General features: G+C 34.3%; 1 non-coding gene across 1 annotated transcript; it reads right to left on the reverse strand.

Annotated features, from left to right (window-relative positions):
- Positions 1-1868: 1868 nt before the first annotated feature.
- Positions 1869-1973, reverse strand: LOC112636847. The gene has a single exon (XR_003122316.1). It is a non-coding gene; the product is annotated as a small nucleolar RNA U13 (small nucleolar RNA).
- Positions 1974-7048: the final 5075 nt, after the last annotated feature.

The raw sequence follows: 7048 nt of genomic DNA on the forward strand, positions 1-7048 counted from the left end.
CATTTATACATTAATGTTTACTTAAGTAAATATCTTAAAATCTCTCATAATTTCTTCCTATATGTTTAATACTCTAAAACTTAAGTATTCATGCCAAAATTAGAAGTAATATGCCCATATTTTAAGGGTTGCCATTTGTTTTGTTTTGAAAATTAGAGAAAGTTACTTAATGAATTGTCTACATTATATAAGAAACAAAACAGCACATTGAAAACATTAAAAAGTTAGGTGGTTCAAAATTTAATCCAATATTTATAACAAAGTTATTCTTAATTTTGGTGAGAAAAACATACTTTTGAATAAGTTCCTCATAGTAATTTGACCATTCTACCATAATAGAACCATTATATTATCATTTTTCTTATTCAGTTTTTTAAGGATTTGAAAGCAGTAGCATTAAAATTGAACGGAACTATCATGAAAAATCCTGATGATAATCACAGAAAAATATAATCATACATAGTAGTAAGTAAATGTTTGGGGTTTCTGCATCTCTGAACTCGTATCAATGAAAGTAAATTAGAAATTAAAGGTGTTATTTAAACTTGTTAAATAAGTTGTATGAAAACACAAGCTCTTAAAAACTCTAAAATTTGACATAATATTTTTATACTTTTGAGAGAAAGCAATTGATGCAAAAGCAAGGGCCAAAAGAGAATCAAGCATAATATCATTATTATTAGGCTGCCTCTAAAATAGTCTTCATTAACAAGACAAAATTACAAAATTGGATTTACTTTGTTTCAACAAGTTCTGCCATGAGATAAAGGTATTTTCATTGTTTTGAAGTGTCTTTTCTATCAGTTTACATTAAGTTATCTGAGAAGCTTCAATTACTGAGAAAAAATTGAAGAATGGGAATTAAAAGAAAATTCTACCATATTTTGGCTCTTGTGTCACACACCAACTCATGCACACTCTCCATTCCATATACCGGGTAATCTACCCTTTTAGACAGACAAATCCCTAATTCCATCAGAGCACTAAATCTAACTCATGAACCAGAATTTCTGTGTTTATCATCCCATTCTTTGGGTGTAGATTAGGTTATTATTGAACCGGTAAATTTTAAGCTAAAAGACACATTTCTTCTCTGACACAGCCAATAGTGTGTGAGAGTGAAGTAGGACTAGGTTAACAACCACAAAAAATCGTATTTGAAAAAGGACAATGAGAAACACATGGGTTTACTGGTGTGTAATTATCATAACCCAATACTGGGAATAATAAAGATCATCTACTCTGAGAGTGGGATAAGTTTCTTCATTAGCCCATCCAGCAAATATTTATTTTGCTTTACAAAAGAAGCTCGTTTCTCGTTTCTCTCCCCATTCTTGGTTCTGAAGTTTAAGAGATTTGATCTTAATCATTTTTTTATTGTTTATTTTTTTCCATGTCCAAACTGAAGTAGTTCATATTCAAGATTCCCCATGATCCAAGAAAGTCACTGATGCTACAGCTATTTTCTTCACATTTCATATAGGAAGAAAGAGTAAAATTGGGAATTCCAGCGAAATGACATCTGCTTACATCTGTTGGCCATCTCTAGCTGCCAAGGAAGCTGAAAAATATAGGGTCTTTTTTTGGCCAAGTATGTTGTTTATCAGCACAAAATTATGGTGCTGCAAGAAAGATTGAATGGAAACATAAATATTGGCACGGTAACTAGTAATCTATGAAACAAAGCATAACATCAAATTAATCCTCTTTCTGCAACTGTGGTGTTCTCTTGCCATTTCCTGGTGAAGCCTTGATAGCACCATCAACTCAATGAGCAACAGAAATCTGACAGTAATTTTTGATGTGTATTTTTCTCTCTCACCCCATATCCAATCATGAAAATATTTTCAGAAATCTTTCTCTTTTTATGTCAGCCAGACAATGTGCTGATAGCATAAAAAGGTTTGAAGAAGGCATATCTCACACATGAGTCTGAAAACCTAATCATCACACTTGGTAAACTACAAAAAGATGATCTCTCAGGACGCTTAACTACCTTCAACCTGCGTCCTTTAACTGCATGACACTGTAGCTCCAGCTACACGTTTTTTTCCTTGCACTTTCAATCCAAAACATTAAAGCCTATTAGATGTATTCATGGTCAGTTTCTCATTAGTTTCTTGATCCTTTGCAATCTGTTTTCTATTGCTTTTCTCCAATCTGAACATCCTTTAAAAAGGTATTCAAGGACATCGACTTGCTAAATCAAGTAAAACTTCTAATTTTCATTTTATTCACCCTCACTGAAGCTTAAGGCTCTTTTGCTCACCTCCACCATCTTGAACCTCTTTTATTCTTTTAACTCCACTTTTACCATCCATTCTTTCTTCCTTCCTATAACTTTATTGGAACTCCTCTTTCTCTTCTATGTCAATTAACTCTCTTGTATTTAGGATACTATTTATTATTATTGCCTTAGAAACCATAAATAACCATCTCTCTCCTTTATATTTGACCACTTTATATAAAATAGGTTAATCCCAACAATATTCAGATATGCTATATTAAGCAGGGTGGCTCTCAAAAGATGCCCATGCCCTGATCCCTAGAATGTATGTGTACATTAGATGAACTAGAATGGATTTTCCAATATAAATAAGGTTATAGATCTTAAAATAAGATGATTATATTGTATTATCTGGTTGGCCCAGTCTAACCACATAAATCCTTAAAGGAAAGGAAGGAGTGTAGTGGAAGAAAATGATGGAGTTTAGAAGTGTAAGAGAGACTTGACCTGGCCAACCTGGAAGGGCTAAATGGAAAGCATGCAAAGAAATGGAGACAACTCCTGGGAGCAAAGATTTGCTCCCAGCTGACAGACAGAAAGGAATTGAGAACCTGAGTCCTACAACCTCAAGGAACAAAATTCAGCCAATACCCTGAATATGCTGAGAAGTGGATATTTCCTTAGAGGCTCCAATGGGGAAAGCAGCCTTGCAAAAACTTAATTTCTGCCTCTCAGAGTTTTGACCGACAGACACTATGTAATAATAAATTTATGTTGCTTCGAGCTGCTCAGTTTGTGGTAATTTGTCATGGCAATAATATAAAATTAATACACACGCAAAATACCTTATCATCTTAACACAAATAAAGGAAATTCCGGAAATTTGGAGCCTGAACATGGCTCTCCTCCACTCCTCAGCCAGACTTAGGTTATTTGCCTCTCCTGAGCCCGGTGGCTGCTGACACTTGCAGGCTCTTAGGAGGGACTAGGCCTCGAGATTTGTGGAGGTCCCTTTAAAGAGTGATGTGGGGGACAAGAAATTTCCTGCAATAAGGCCAATAAGTCCAGAGGCCTTAATGGAAGAAAGAACCTCCTGTCAGGAGCTGTTTGTGGGGGAATTAGCGAAATCTGGGCATCATGCCATAGCCTTTTGAGAGTGCCAGAATGCCAGAAAGATACTAAAAGTGCAAGCTGGGTCTCTCCAAAATGCCAAGGGGAAAAAAGCATGTTTGTCTTCTTTACATATCAAATAGGAAACTATACAAAGACCCACAAGCGGAAAGATCTACTGCAAGGGCCTTAAGCAGAAGTGAACACTTTGCCCTTAGTTCACAGATGCACAGTGTGCCCAGTCCTTTTGATTTTGTCTAACATTTAGACATGAGTCCCAATATATCCAATAAATCAGTGCATAAATGAATGCATAAAAGTGCATAAACACATAAAAATCTACTCTTTGGATAGGCTCCCCCCATAGATAAAAAGGCTCAGATTGAATAATCAAAACACATACCCATTAATCTAGAATTAGTAGGGAGAATGACCAAATCTTGGATTTAAAAAAAAAAAAAAAAAAAAAACAAACAAACAAAAAAAAAAAACAAAAACCAAACACTCAAGCACTTGAAAGTTATTTATTTTTAATTTTTATTTATTTATTATTTATTTTAGAAACAGGGTTTTCTTTTTCACCCAGGCTGGAGTGCAGTGGCATGATTTTGGCTCACTGTATCTTCAACCTCCTGGGCTCAAGTGAGCCTCCTGCCTCAGCCCTCTGAATAGCTAGGATGACAGATGCATGGCACCATGCCTGGCTATTTTTTAGTTTTTAGTTTTTTGTAGAGATGGGGGTCTTGCCATATTGCCTAGGCTGGTCTTGAACTCTTGGCTTTAAGCAATCCTCCTGTCTCGGCCTCCAAAAGTGTTGGGATTAAGGGTGTGAGACATTGCACCTGGCCAAAAGTTCTAACTGCAACATTATAAAGTGCTCTGGGAGCATGGCAGCACACGAGTCAAATTCAGAAAATTCAGTTTATGAATTAAAGGGGAGGATGATCAGGACTGAATGCTGAATTAAATAATACAGAAGATCGGATGCAAGAAATATCTCAAAGAACATACACGTAAAGTAAAAAGCTGTAAGACTTGTACAATAGATCCACGAGGCTGAATGTGACTAATAAGTTCTGATGGAGAAAAGGGAACAGGAGGAAAAGAGTAAGCAAACACAAGAAAATTTCTTTGAGCTGGGAAGAGGTCTGAATTTGCAGGTCTAAAGCTTCACATATGTTATAGGCTGCATTAAAAAGAAAAAGATAACAGAAATCTAACTATAGTGACTTAGACAAGTACAGTGTTTATTTTTCTCACTTTGGAAGATGTCAGAGTTTAATCCAGGCCTGGAATGGTGATGCAACCGTGTCATGGGGTATCCAGAATCTTTCTACCTTTCGTCTCTCTATCCTTAGTATGTGTCATTTGTCTTCATGCTCCTAAGATGCACTGACCGCATCAGAACTTCCTACCAATAGTGAATAGTGAATGCCAAGAGCTTTCACTACATAAAGTTTTATCTTTAAAATGCGAAGTAGAATATTCTACTAAGACCACATTTACTTCATAATTGTTAGATTAATAAATACTCTGTTTGTAAATATTCATAGTACTGCCTGCAATAAATAACATAAAACCTGAAATCTCAATAATTTATATCAAAAAACCTTTATTTCTCACTGATATTAACTGTGTCTGTTTATTTGCTGTACATTTCTTGTTCACTTGGTATCAGGCAAGAAGACCAAACCATATTTGGTTTTTAACCAAATGCTGTATCTGAGGCAGAGAGAAAAGATCAGGTGTTGGAAACTTCCAGTGTTCCTTAAAGCTTCTGCTTAGACATAACATACATCACTCATGTTCACAGTCTGTGGATCAAGGCAAGTCACATGGACATGTCTGACAATTAAGAAATAAGTATATTTTGACTGTAAGAAGTTGCTGTCTGTCACATTGCAATGCATACAGATGTCTAATCCTCTCAGAGGAAATAAACATTTGGAAAATAATTTTTCCCCATCAGTATAAATCAGTAATTAGAAGACAATTTAGTACCGTAAATCATACAATGAGCTTTGAGGTCAAACAGACTTGATTCAATTCTGGCTCTGTTGATTACATGTTGTTTCTAAGACTTCGAGTTTTCACTGGCAAAATACATTAATATCTATGATAAATGCTCTATTATAAAACATTTATGCCTTAAATTCCTTTGAAAATGACTGGCACATAGTTACTACCTAACAATTTCTTATCATATCTTAGACCATATAAACATAATCTTATTTTTCAAAGGTAATATCAACCAACTTGCTGATAAGTTTGTGATAAATATATACATAAACACAATGATTACCTGGATTTTCATGGTACCTATTATTTAGACAGAAAAGGCTAAAGCTTTGGCATTTGTATGGGGGATTAGATGTTAAATAAACTAAATAGTAGTGTAAACAAGTCATGTTAAATTAAAAAAGCTGAGTATTTTATGCACTCATGTTTGGCCTTATACAACCATATATATTTTATGAATTTTCATGAAGTGACTTTATTTCAAGACTGTAAAGATTGATTGCTATTTTTAAGATTGTGCAATCAATTAAATATACATACACATATCTAGTCATTCTCTGATCTTGCAGAAGATATCCAAAACATATTTATAAATTTAAGAATAAAAGGTACTATTGATTATTCAGGATTTCAACCCATTTATTCATCTCTATGGTAACAATCTTGTATAGTTTTCCAAATTACTTATAAACAACTATTGACAAAAATGAGATGAGATTAAGTTTCGTGGCTTCTGATTTGGAAAGGAACTAGGCTATTGATTTACACTCTTTTAAGTTTGTTTCTTTATTGATTAGTCCATTTTTCCTTAGCTCAATTTTTTGACGTGGTTTAATTGACAAGGAAGTTTCAAGAAAGCATAATGAGATTAAATTAAATCTTTGTTTGGCAATCTTTTCATTATCTTTAATTTTGTACTCCCTTATACAGATTTTTTTTTTATTCTCCTATTTTTGCAATGCATTAGACTCCCAAAAGCTTTCCCTATCCTTTATCAGTAATATGGTTTAAAATTCCAGATGTATGCAGTACTAAGTAATTATTTAAGGATATTTAGCTCATCATATTGGCACTGAAGCAAAATATGGCATTTTTTTCTGAAAATGCAAATATTTTGACTATTTAGAGACTAACTTGTGCATGTGTTTATAATATACATTATAGACACTTTAAAAAAATTATTTTGGCACAACAAAGCAGATGTCACATTCTAATGACTGTCCCAAGGATCACAAGGTAGCTATTGCATTTGACTATTAAGCGCATTTTTAAATCCCATTTGCTCTCTTCTAATCAGAGATCCAGCCCTCTGACTATATGTATAGATGTGTGTTTTAGATTCAGACACTTGCAATATCTCATTCTCTGGAAAATAATGAATGCTCTAGAGGTAGGCCTCAGACTCAAGCAAGACCAGAGTCTGTTTCTCTAGGATTGCTATGTAGACATTGGAAAAAGAAACTCTATTTCTGCCATGCTAAGAGATGTGTATCTGAAACCTTTGGTAGCTGACTAGATCCTGGTTCCAGTCTTGAGGCTCTGGAACTTGCAGCACTTATTTAGATCTTGTAGCTACCATGAGATCCTACCAATCAAGAGAACCAATGTATTTTTCTTTATTACATATGTTAAACAAGTCTCTGTCATTTGTAGCCAACATGGTCATTTTTAAAGTAAATACTAGGAGTTCTT

Source organism: Theropithecus gelada, chromosome 12 (genome assembly GCF_003255815.1).
Source record: "Theropithecus gelada isolate Dixy chromosome 12, Tgel_1.0, whole genome shotgun sequence".
In the NCBI taxonomy this organism is placed as follows: Eukaryota; Metazoa; Chordata; class Mammalia; order Primates; family Cercopithecidae; genus Theropithecus; species Theropithecus gelada.